A 13,597-nucleotide genomic window follows, 5' to 3' on the forward strand; every position below is an offset into this window, starting at 1 on the left:
TATCTTTACGGAGTGATAGATGCATTTCTCCTGTGAATTCAACTACGGGTGATGCATTACCTCTTGTTCTTCTCATATGTGCTGTGTCTTTAGTACTGTGAGTTTTCCCATATCCATCTAATACAGTAGTTGCTAATCCATAATTTTTTAAGATGAAACTCACGTACAGCTGAGCGATCTCGTTGTATGTTGCAGTATGGGGCCAAGGTAACTGATGAAGTAAATATCCTCCGTCAATGACATATTTAATTTAATTTTATATATTTTATCGTTTGCAGAGTTATAACACATGGATACATAAAATCACTCAGTACAAGGGAATGGGAATTCAATCGTATAAATAGTAACTACATATACCAGCCAGGACAATAGTACACAAATTTTAAGCACAATTTGATAAAGGTCAATTATATAATGCAATTTTTTTGCCCATAATTTAATTCACGATTTATTTTGAAGTACAGTGCACGATTTCCGTTTTTTTTTGCTTTCGATAACTTTTTACCGGGACATTTCCTGAAAAACAAAAAAAAATTAAATGTTGATCTGTGTTAAATTCTCATATATTATGATAAACATTGTTTACTTTATCTTTTTCCTAAACCATTATGCTGTAAAGTGCACAATTTGCGATTTATTTCATTTTTAATATTTTTTCCGGGACTAATCCCGGAAAACGAAGCAGAATTTATAAGCTGATTTTCTTGAACTTTGGATATGTTATGGAAAAGTTAATCTTCTTTAATTTTTGCCTCTACAGGTTTTGTCATCACATGCACCGTTTTTGAGTTATTATTTTATTTCGTGTTTTTTCCGGGACAAAACCCGGAAAAAAGTTACCAAAAGAAAGTGGATTTCGGTGGATTTTGGATATGTTATTCTATGAATTTTTCTGCGAATTTTGATGTAAAAAAAACCTTTTCTTGCAATTTGTCCATGTTTTTTTCATATCTTTCCTGGACTATCATGGGACAGACGATTTCCTTGGCGAGTAGCTTGAAAAGAATCTTCACTCGGTAGCAAACTACATTGTAAAAGATTTTTAAGTCTGCTGATTCGATCAATGGTTCGTTAATGCTGTTTGTGAGCTTTCGCATAATATAAAAAAGACGCAATTATCTGTTAGTCGGTACGCATGGAAAAAAAGCAAGACAAATTAATCGGTAAGTTAGGGCGACTTTATTTAAGTGCGAAACGGAAGAAAAGAAGACCAACGGATCTGATTGAGTACCAGAAACAAAGGTAAGATATAGCGATACCGATATTAATTTTTCTTTTATCAATGTAAAAGAACACCGGAGAATTCCAAAACCGGCTAAAAACTATTTTAAGAAACATATTTTACAACTTAGTTTGTACAATGCATTTAATTTTTTAGAAAAATCCGAAGAGTTGAAGAATATGGTGCAGTTCAAGAGGAAGTCAACAGCACAATAACTGATCCCCAAACAGCTAACTTGACGGCTCATTTTTCTTTACCAGGATCAAGCAACGCAGGGAATGAAAATATGGTTCTGAATCCTGATGAGGAGTAAGTAGCCAGTGTTTTATACTACACAAACTGCGAACTGTATTTAACGATAACATTTATAATTAGCATTTTATTACGTTCAGAGTCTAATGAAAGGCTTAAATTTTTCATATAAATAATTTTCAGTTCAGTAATTGAACTTCTATGGATTTGTTCTTGGAAAAAAAATATATATAGGCCTAGTGTTACGGACAGATTAAAGAAAAGTTAGATACTCGGTATTACTGTTGTATGCAAGTCATAGGAAGTTATTATGGCTTGACGACCATACATACGTCATCGATTATCAATTTCAATTAGTAATTTTAAAAAGTGAACTAATAGGGCATTTATTCAGTCCAAGAAAAGTTCATGTGACGTGAAAAATACTAGTGCTATTATAAAACAAGCCGAAAGATAATTAAATTAATCAGTATGGGTGAAGTTATGAGGGTGGGGGAATAATTGCGAGAATGGAAGGCAAGCTATTGATAACTCACTGTGTTCGGTTCCAAAAGACAGTTTCTTCATCCCCCACCTCATTTCCCTTGTTTGAGCGTGTCTCAGTTTACAAATGCGTTCGACTATCAACAAATTATTGTGTTACTTGTGGTAGCCGCTAGCTGGAAAAACGCCAGGAATCCTTACTGCTGTATGTTGCAATATTCAAGTGCGTCATTGGGTGATTGTCCATGTTTCCTTATAAAAAATATTGAGTGCGAAAAATTTTCGCCTCGTAGGCTTTCTAGTAAAGGACGATATACAATATGGCTCTCCTGCAAACAAAAAACATTCAGTAAATATATGACATAAATTATTATTGTTCCACGTAGCCTTTCCTTTTTTTTGAATGTTACTTCTTTGTATGCAAGTTTGTACGTGCATGCATGTGTATGCCCGTATCTCGTGCTGTACCTACATTCTGGAATTAGACTTGTCATATTAGTGTACAATAAAACTCTCTTACATCATATCCCACATTTACTGATTAGTTTGCGAACAGTGGTAGAGTTTATAGGCAGGATTATAGAATTAACTGAATATTTCACTACCTTTAAAGAGTAATTCATCAACATTTTGAGCGGAACACACAACTATAAAATTGTACTCAAATATGAGAGCCAAAATAGGAAATTTCGTTACTTTTGGAATTTTGATACTCAACATGTCACAAATATATTTTGTTTTAATCTTTGCAGGACAGTCACCAAATCGTACGCCAAACTTCAGCCACCAATCCAACTGCTGGAAACGGAAGCCGGTGTTTTTCATTGGTCCACGGAAGTGTCTGACACCATCATCATAGAAAACATCAACATCGTTGAAAACTTAATAAAATGGCGTATGAAATGAGCAGTGTTCAACAGGAAAGAAAGGTATTTAGAACAAACATTTATTGCTGATTTAGAATTTTTGTAATAAAACGTTTGAACCTATTTGAAGCCAACAACAACCTGCTAGAACCTAGTAAGAGCCATAATATACTCTCATGACATACTTAATGTTCCAGCAGTACAACATGGCAGGCAGTCCGAAGAAATAGTCATCAAATAGCTAGAAGACCAGGAAAAAATTAATATAAGTAAAGCTGGTCTTTTTATTGACCAAGAACACCCATTTCTTGCCGCAACACCCGATGGCCTTGTTGGCGAAGGTCGTCTCGTAGAAATAGTGTCCTGCTTCGGCATATGGAATGGACATAAATGAAGCCATGCGAGAAGGCAAAATAAAGTATTTGAAATATTCTGAAGAAAGTCCTACTGTCATTTCATTTAAAAAAGATCCTGAATATTTCTACCAAGTCCAGGGTCAACTTCACATAACCAGAAGGGATATTTGCTTGTTTGGCATCTGGACTTCGAGCCAAAATAAATTAAAAGTACCTATTGGAAATTTTCAGAGACGACACATTCTGGAAAGAAAAAAATGGAACCAAAACTCGTTTTATTTTACACACAATGCGTTCTTCCGGAATTAGTTGATCCTAGACACACAAGAAATATGGAAATTCGGGATCCGCCGCACATAACAGAGGCTATCAGAAGTCATAAGATAAAATGCATGGGAAAACGAAGATCGTCCAAAACAAAACCGAATATTACACCCTGATTACACTAAACGTGAACATTTTTCAAGCTTTTGCAGAACTTTCAAGAAAATGTTGGTCTTGGATAATCATTCAAACTAATTTTTATAGTGACCTGTTTGATTTATCAATCTAAGTCGCCTGCTCACTTTGCTTCATAAACTATCACCTTTCATACTGGAAATTATTCTTGCTCATTGTTTCTAGAACGTTTAACCATGCCAAGCATTTTCATGAACCTTCATTTTTAGTATGCCAGCACCTACGAGTGCATAAGAAAGTATAGCCCGTGTGGTCACGTTCAGTGGCTACCTAGAGAATCATTACCGTAATTATTTTGGATATGTAAAAAAATAAAATGTCTTACCTATAATGTAAATTTTAAAGCTGAGTTAAGTTTTCCAGAATGGTTAAGGGCAAGCTTCAAGGTCGCGGTTGTGAATCACGGTCACCAGATAGTGTTGGGGTGGAGCTGAGAGCGACAGATCGCAGACAGAGATAAGACCGTGGCAGCGAGTGGGCCGAAGGGTGGGAGGGGGGCGCCGGCGGGATCACGTGTCCATCCGGTGTTGCCAGCTCTGTGTCCCACTGAGGAGCACAGGCGCGTGCCTGGCTAGGGGCGGACCGTTAGGCGAGCGACACTCACTCAGCAGAGCTTCAGCACTAGAAGCCCGGGACAGCCGGAATCTTCATTGGGCATCGTATAGAGCAGGATGTTTTTGGAGATGAATTCAGATAATACGACATCGATAACGTTTTTTTTTAATTATAATCCTACAACCAATGGTCAGTTAAACTGAAATCTATTGCATGTCACGTTCAAGGATGACGTGCACTTACACGTCCTATAACATAAGCCCCGTCACTCTGGCGGGTTTTTCCTACACACGCATTTCATTTTATGAACAAACCTATTTTTTTTTAATTTAAAATATTTTAACTTATCCACATAATGTATGCGAATATTACACTTGTGACCAAATGTTTGAATTATGTTTATAGATATAAACATAAATCTATATATATATATATATATATATACTCGAGTTATAGGGCAGGACTATTTTCATAATATTAAACAATTTGTCATTTATTAAAAAATTTAACAGTAGTCGAGATGCGTTTCTTGAAATATAGTTATTTATTTCAAGACACAAATATTTCGTAAGAAATAAAATACGATGTACATACATGCATATACTTGTTACACATTGGCAATGTAACAAAATGTAAAAAATTAGGACCTAATACAAGTATGTATTAAAACTTAAGTTTATAAAAGAATTGCCAAGTGCAAGTACAATAGGTAAATCAAGTACTCCGTATCGTTCATGGATATGTGTTCTTAGCTTGCAAACTTGTAAACTGAAGTAATCTGTAAATTAGTAGTATAAAAATAATTTAATATAATTAAATATCGTATTCCTTACACAGAAAAAAATGTTTTTGGACATTTACACAAAATTCCTTTAGAAATCGGTTGCCAAGAAATATTTCGTAATATTACAAGAGAAAATATAGTAAATTTCTACAAAACATTGATATGGTTATTTTTGAATTTATGATTTGAGTTTTTCGAAACAAAGCTGAATATTTACTTTCGCGCTTACGAATATTGCAATATTATATTATATTTCGACTTTTTTGTACAAGAGTTCATTTTTTAACCCTTGGAAAATGTAATAATATTTAGCAATTGGACTTCATAATTGTTTATTGTGCTTTTGTATGTGCGCATTTAGTCGTGGAAAGCTATACAGGGAAAAGTTTATAAATAACTTAAACTAATTCAGGTACTGGGACAACCCAAAGCATAAATGCCCGGGCAATAATACAATCCCACATTTGCAGCGATTTGCTTTCGTGCAAATGTACAGATTTACAAATATCTGTAATTTTGTGTGCATGAACATTTCAGTTTGATTGAAAAAAAATTACTGAGTACTGTCTAAGCTTTCCAGTATAAGAATCAACAATGTTTCAGTCATATTGGCTGTAACCACGGTAAAGTTATGCTTGACGAGCTGTCAACAACTTTGCAGATGCAGCGTTCCTAACAAACTACATATATAATATGTGAACATGGAAATTTTTATAGTTTGTCTTTTATGATCTACAGGCCAGTGCAGACAAGACATAAAAGCAAATGCAGACTGACAAATGACCAGATTAGACAAAACAAGGTTGGTTACCAAATCTGTTAGACCTTTTACCTGAAACAGGGACGGAAGTGTAAAAAGAGGCGAAATAAGTATAGGAATGTATGTCCGGGCACAGGCGCCGGCGCTGGTGCCGGTGCCGGGTCAATGACCGACTGACCTCTGACGTCACGGCGGCCATCTTGGACTCAAAAGTTCCTCAAAATGACTCAACATTCCTCAAAAATGACTCAAAATTTCTAAAACATTTCCCGTTTTTCAGGGAAAAATTCCCGTCTTGAGGGAAAATTTACCGTTTGTAGACCTTAAAAATACCAGCGGCTAGAAATATCCATATTGAGGCTTAAGCATCCATGTCTACAGCTTCCGATAAGCCTCTGACGTCATCATTGAATATGTCATCATGTAATATGACGTCACCGTTGCAATTTCCGTTACGGCAGCCATCTTGAAAATCAATATTTATTATCCGATTTTAATGAAAAAAATTAAAATTTTTTATAAATATAACTTTTTTATAAATATGGATATTTCTAGTCGCTGGTATTTTTAAGATCTAAAAAGGTAAGTTTTCCCTCGAGACGGGAATTTTTCCCTGGAAAACAGGAAATTTTGAGTCATTTTTGAGAAATTTTAAGGAATTTTTGAGTCCAAGATGGCCGCCGTGACGTCAGAGGTCGGTCGGTCATTGACCCGGCACCGGCACCAGCGCCGGCGCCTGTGCCCGGACATACATTCCTATACTCCTGGCGAATCGAATCACAGCCAGTATTATGTCTGGATAGGCCTATACATAGAGATAGGTAAATTTCGCGCATTAATTTCGTCGCAAGTTAGTATGAAAACATTTATACTGTTCCACTGAGTTCATTTTTGGGCGATAGTTATTTGGCTACCCCTCTGCGATGCCCAAATAGGAGGGAAAAAAAAGTAAATCAGGTAGTGCTGATCAACTAGGATAAGAAATCAGCCAAAGGAAAAGCAAACATGGGTTGAGCACATGTAAGACATTTAATTATATCCTGATTCCAGATTAATTCACGAAATTTCCGTGTCCCTACATGGAAGTAACGTGAAATCAGTACGTGTGTACGAAGTTTCGTATTCACTTAGTCATTTTCTCAATTTTCTAGAAGTGGCCATCCAAACCTCATTAAAAAATATATATTTCCTTTTAGTTTCCCATTACCAAGCAAATAATGATAAATCAGCATTTATTAACACACACAGAGATTTTCAGTAGAGTAAAATTGTTCTTAATGCATGAAAAATAATTATATATATATATACACATACACACATATATATATATATGTGTGTGTGTGTGTGTGTTTGTGTGTGTCATTGAAATATAACTTTACTTTGAAAACTAAGTTTTTTTGCGAAACTGAGATCTCTCCAAGATAAAGAAGTTTGTTATAAGTTAGTAAGAACTACACGTTAACGTATTTATATGTTTTTATCATTAATTTCAGTTAAGTGTAAGACATTCTTAGCTGAAACCGATTTACATTTTTAATATTCAATTGCTGCAAGAAAAAAAAAACCTCATAATAATAAAACATTAATGAAACCTGCCAGAATTTGAATAATTTTCATCCACATATAACTTCACAGCTAAAGTATTACATAATAATTAAAGTTGTTTGCTTTGATTTTTAAAAATTATTTTCAGGCAATTAATATCAGCTGAGAGTGAGTCAAAATAATTACAAGAAATGTTTTATGTATTTTTGAAACATAAATACGGTTCCATACGTTTCAAAGCTGTAAATTTTACAAATATTTTTCTTTATTGATCAGTAAATGCAGCGATATGAGTTTATATTTATGAAGGATCTTATCAGAGGATGTGGCTATGACAATGCTCAAAAAATTGGTATTGTGAAAAATGTGTCTAAATCAGAATTAACACAATATTAGATTAACTTTTCTTAAAAAAATTTATGTACCCTCTGCCATAATGTTTAATGCTAATGATTGTACAACTATTGGTAACCGTGTATTAATTATTACATTTACCGGTACTACAAATAGTTATTACGTAGAATGATCACTTCTTATGTTGTTGCGAAATGTGAACCACAGTTAAAGAAAATACATTAGGTTTGAAAATCATGTTTTATATTTAATATTTTACAAAGAATTCAAAATAATAGTGACATTAACTCATTCAGTATAATATATCATACAAAATAGAAAAATGAGAAGAAAAACGATAGGCTATAACTGATAGTAGAAACACAGATTATATCAGCATAGAGACCAAAAGACACGTATATTACTACAACATACAAAACAAATAAATAACCATAATAAAAATAAACAACTATAATCAGTTCTTCGGAATTCAGTGTAAATAATATTTTAAAAGGTATGTCTCAACAGAATTAAAATATAAACTTCAGATAAAATTATAACCTTATATAAAACTCATGTACAGTTACTTCCAAAAAAATTTTTTTTGCTTTCGTTTAACTTAATGTTTTCGATGTTAGAACAAATTTGAACACAACAGAACATTTTATGGCAATCGTCTAGAGTTTCAAAGAACAAAAATATCTTACTTCAATTATATTTACATTCATTTATCCCTTGCTTTTTCCGGGTCAGTTTTTGACGTCTTGATTGCTGTTTCTCTGCCAAGCTTCTTTCAGCTTCCAAAATGTAGTCTGGTTCTTTAATGGCTCTGTCTATGCTTTGATTTGGCACCACTATCTCAGGCAGAAAACACCTACGATAAAATCTAGTCAGTTTCGGCAACATTTCTGTTTCCCGCATGAGCTCATCTCTTTCTACTCTTTCTATTTGTACATTCTGACGAACAAGAGACATTACCATGAAGTAACAGTATTCGCGCTATGTATGTTTAAAGTCCCTTGCAGCTCATAAAAATAAAGGTGTGAACGTTTAAGAATTAAACTTCCGTTTCATTCACACGTGGAAAAAACTTTCTTTTTCTTATTGCAGTTTCTTGGAGCCCTTGGTCAACTGCAGAAGGCACACACTTGATTTCAACAATCACATTTTCTTCGACCACAAGTCCGTCAGGGCTAGCACTGAAATATCCGTATTAGAGATCCAAAAATAAACCACACTTCTGTACAACTAATCCGGTTTGTGCTTGAAACCTCTGAATGGCAATATGCTCATTGCGACCACTGTACTCCATTGCCAGTGTCGAAAACGGGGGCGTGTAAAGTAGGTAAGTGTTTAACATGATTTGAACAGGACATAGATTCTTTCCGGCGACAAACAACGCCGAAATTACTGACTTTTAACCGCACACGTCTCATTTTGTGCCATAGCTCACAATCAGCTAGCATTTTTGTTCGTTTCACGATATTAGTTCTTTCTCCAAAAGTGACTTGCAGTGATTCGATGTAATCAACAATAATTACATAAGTAGTTTTGTCACAGAAATAATACTCCTAAATATACTAACTTGTGCACCTGTTAGATGTCAGACATGCAATTATAACATGCCAATAATATACATTTTTAATACTGTTCATTACTAATAAATAAAAATAAACGTTATTAATATAGTGTTTTTCAGTCACATTATAGTAAATATAAGACGTGTGTATAATCACAATGGCAGTCCATCGGTGAGTGGGCAAAAGCGTCACCGAAACTCAGAAATTATAATTTATTACTACTTTTAAAGTAAATTGATTTTTACATTAAATTAAAATTTTTAATAAAATGTTTGTTTTACATAGACGTATAAATAATTTATACATGGTAAAATTTAAAAATTGAATAACATAAAGCATATTTACAGAAATATTTCGGGATTGTTTTCTTAGTTTCTGTTTTATAATCTATTGTCGCCGACAATAAGTGCCAGCACGTAAAATTGACAGCAAAGATTACAAAAAATTATAGACAAAATTGCATCCTAATAAAAATGGTATTTATAGCTGCATATAAAAATCAAAATTGCCCCGCATGCATCCGCAATTTTACGGCTAACATTGTCACTAGAACAAATGTGTAATGTATCATTAATACATTTTCAAACTATAGGCTTATTTTTACGCATAAAAGGAAACGTTAAATTCGTTTAAAATGTTTTTAGAGCAAATATATTTATCAACTCTTACAAATGTTAAAAATTAATTTCCAGGATTCAGTTTTCAATATTATTTTAAAAGTTTTACAGTAGGTCACATATAAATGTCTCATATCCGTGTATGTATAATAATATATATAACACATGTACATCCTTTTTATTTTTAGCAGTACCTACGTGCCAGAAGCATTTTCTTTTTTTGCGGATTTCTTTCGCTTTGATAATTGTGGCCGTTTCTTGAGACATTTTGTGCTGCCGATAATCGCACAATGCGTACCAAGACTTGATAAATTTCGTTGAATAAGTCACACGTAGTCGAGCGTTCCGAACACTAATAATAAACAAGAGAGAATGAGTGACCTCGGTGAGACGCTGGCGCCAAACACCTTTCCCCATCCCTTCCCATCATGCAAAGTAGTCGAGGGTGCAACTAGCCACGGGCCTCAACGCCATCAAATTTTTTTATTACAAAAAGTTCTAATTGACAGAATGTGAGTGTCGCTAGGTGTTTTTATCTACTCAGGTCTACCAATAATATCAAAGTTTGAAGCAAACCTCCATAATGTAATAGTTTGTGCGTCTTCAGAAACATTTGCATTTTCAGGAGAAGCCTAAACCTAAAGATAGCAAAAGCTATTCTATGTTATTTTTTAAACTCGTTATTAAAATAAAATTTTATCAAGTATGTGTAGATATTCAGATAGGAATTTGAGATCTGTGTCACAATAAATGTGAAGTTAAAATTTTTAATAAACATTTGGTTTAGACAGGATTGTTTTGATGAAGCGTCGGTGTGCATAAAAGTGTGACATAAAATCCTCCTAAATTATATACGAAAAAACGACCACAGAAAAAGCTATTTAAAATAATGAACAAATTTAATTTGTGAAGACGAACTGCGCGAGCACAATTTATACTGTTTTTAATACATGCCATCGTGCTATCAGTTTTTGTTTTATTTGCTGTCCTGTAAAGAGTTAAACATTAACCACTGAAGTTGTAAATGCAGAAATGTCACTACCTCACGCGCAATGTGTTACAGATGACTAGTCCGTGTCCGTCTCCCTGGCTCACAGTCGCGAGGGGTGGGTGACCTTCCAGGAAGGAGCTGGCAACATGGCAGCGTGTCTCCGCCACCCGCGCGTCATCCTCTTCCCCCTGTCGCCCCTCGTCCACAACCACGTGCTAGAGCCTCGCGGCCTCAATGTTTCCATTACAAATAACCATGCTGTGTCTTTGTTTTTAGAGATAGAGTATTAGCACCGCTGACTTTTTTAAAGAATTCAACTCAGTCAAGGTTCCAGTACAGCCGTTTAAGCGATTAAATGAATAGCCTGAAAACTATGATACTTTGAATATTATATCACATGATATCACCATCTTGAAATAAAAAATTAAAACTTTTAAAGATATAGCGCTGTTAAGGTCTTCAAAATCTACAACATGGTTTTTGTTTGACGCCGTTATCACAAAAATTGTGGAAATCGCGCGGGAATTTGTTTTGCATGTAAATGCCTATCCCGCGGCCGGAGTGAATTTGGTTGAAGCCCGGCCTTAAATGCTCAAGTGAGCAATGGTGTTTAAAATTATAGAAGACATTGCTTGTTTAGGTGAATAAATACTGAGGTGTTCGTAACTGTTACTTTTGAAGGAAATTAATTCATTTGGCAGCCAATTGAGAAATTTTGTAAAATTTTTAAATGAGAAACAAGAGAATTTCATAAAAAGAGTGTTCGGTATGTATAAACTTCTTGTCTGGTAAGTCCTAACAAAAAGGAGAAACGAAATAAATGTATAATAGCGACCATAAAAATATTTTGCTTCAGTGGTAAGCTGAATTAAATTCTGTGTTTTGTTGTTTTAAAAGTGTGTGTGCATTAAATCGAATAGTATAAATGCCTGTCTAGTTAAAAATATAAAGCTTATGTACATTTTTTGTGCGTCACAGGTAAAAACCAATTTGTGTGTAATTCTACTAAACTTGTTTAAATAATCTGTTGTCGTTTACTGTATCGGATTTGTAAAATTATTTCTATTTAAGCATTTGTTTCTCTTAAATACCTCTCTAAAGGCCATCTACATACTTTTAAGATTGTTGGACTTTTCTGCAAACTGTTTTGAAAAAGGTTTTTGTGATGTAAAAATATTTGTGTTTAAAATGTCTATTATACCGTACAGTTTTTTTTTTTTAAATTTGTCTTTCTTGGAAGTAACTCGTGCCCACGTTGGTTTAATTTATAGTGCTCTTTTTAAATTTATTTGTCTTTTATAACATAATGAACATTGTATATTGGTGTGAAACAAAATGTATGAATTACGTGTGAAATAAATACATGTTTTATAATGTGGAATTATGTAACGATTTTCTGTATAGTGCCTTTTTATACCACGTCCAAATAAAATATATGCTACCTGCATGATAACTCATTGCCATGACACAAGTGAAACAATTACAAATGAGATTATTCCATGTTATAAAAACACGAACACTTTTTTTAAAAAAATAGTACATAATATGTATGTATTTCGAAAAGCTTTTACAACTATCATTGACAGATGCGAGTTATAAAAAATACATAACATCGATTCGGAAAATATATTTAACTTCGGCAAGATTTGTTTGCAGAATAAGGTAATTTCATGTTCCTTGGAGGATATGTAACGTTTAATATCCACGTGACTTCGAAAATTACGATGTAATATCACTTTTCCCACTTCATGTAAAAGTTTGTGTTTTTAGCAAAAACATAGTAATCCATTTTATCTTTTTTTTTTACTTATGAACTACTAAACACGCGTAAAAAAATGCTACCATTACGACAAACATACTTTTCGCGTTATTTGACATTTGAGTTGAATGAAACGTTGTATGTAGCCACTGTTAGCTCGCGCGGCGTTCCGCTCGTACGGGGAAGGCAGGCAGGCAGGTAGCAATGCTGTCGAGACATCCCGACCCGTACCGCGCCGTCATGAGGAGGGAATGACCATGGAGTGAGGGAGGGTAAACCGAGTCTATCCCCTCCACCGACATCATTTCGCCAGGACGCGCTCCTAGTAGGCCACTCCTCCAAGGCTAAACTCCGCCCAGGCTAGAAGTATTTTGTGCTGCTCGCGCCGGATTCTGAGTAGCCGCTTCTCTATATACCACTCTTAATATGTCGATAAGGACAATAATAGCTATGGAAGGTAATGGAACAACGACCTTATGTGATGTGACAGAGCGACGCTGGCGCTCTCTAGGAACAAACAACAGAAACAAGGTCGAAGGTATCCAAGATGGCGGCCTCCAGCAGAACAGAAAAATCAAGAGCGACGCTGGCGCTATCTAGGAACAAACAACAGAAACAAAGACGACGGTATCCAAGATGTCGGCCTCCAGTGGAACAGAAAAAAATCAAGAGCGAAGCTAGCGCTCTCTAGGAACAAACAGCAGAAACAAAGTCGACGGTATCCAAGATGGTGGCCTCCAGTGGAACAGAAAAAAAAATATGGCGACAGACGAAAATTTCATCATAATGAGTGGGGCGCTCGATTTAAAGATGTCGGATCCAATATGGCGGATCCAATATGTCTGCCGGGGTCAAGGACAAGTTAAAATGACAAGGTCAAAGGTCAAGGTCACGGTCATCCAAGATGGCCGCCGTGATCTACTTGTCCCGTTATGCTGTGTCCCGTTACACTCATTGTACGCTTGCGCCGCCGTGACGTCACAATCAGGGATGGTGGCTCGGCACCCGGCACCACATCCTGCATCCTTGGCCCGG

The sequence above is a fragment of the Bacillus rossius genome, chromosome 6 (genome assembly GCF_032445375.1).
Source record: "Bacillus rossius redtenbacheri isolate Brsri chromosome 6, Brsri_v3, whole genome shotgun sequence".
Lineage (NCBI taxonomy): Eukaryota > Metazoa > Arthropoda > Insecta > Phasmatodea > Bacillidae > Bacillus > Bacillus rossius.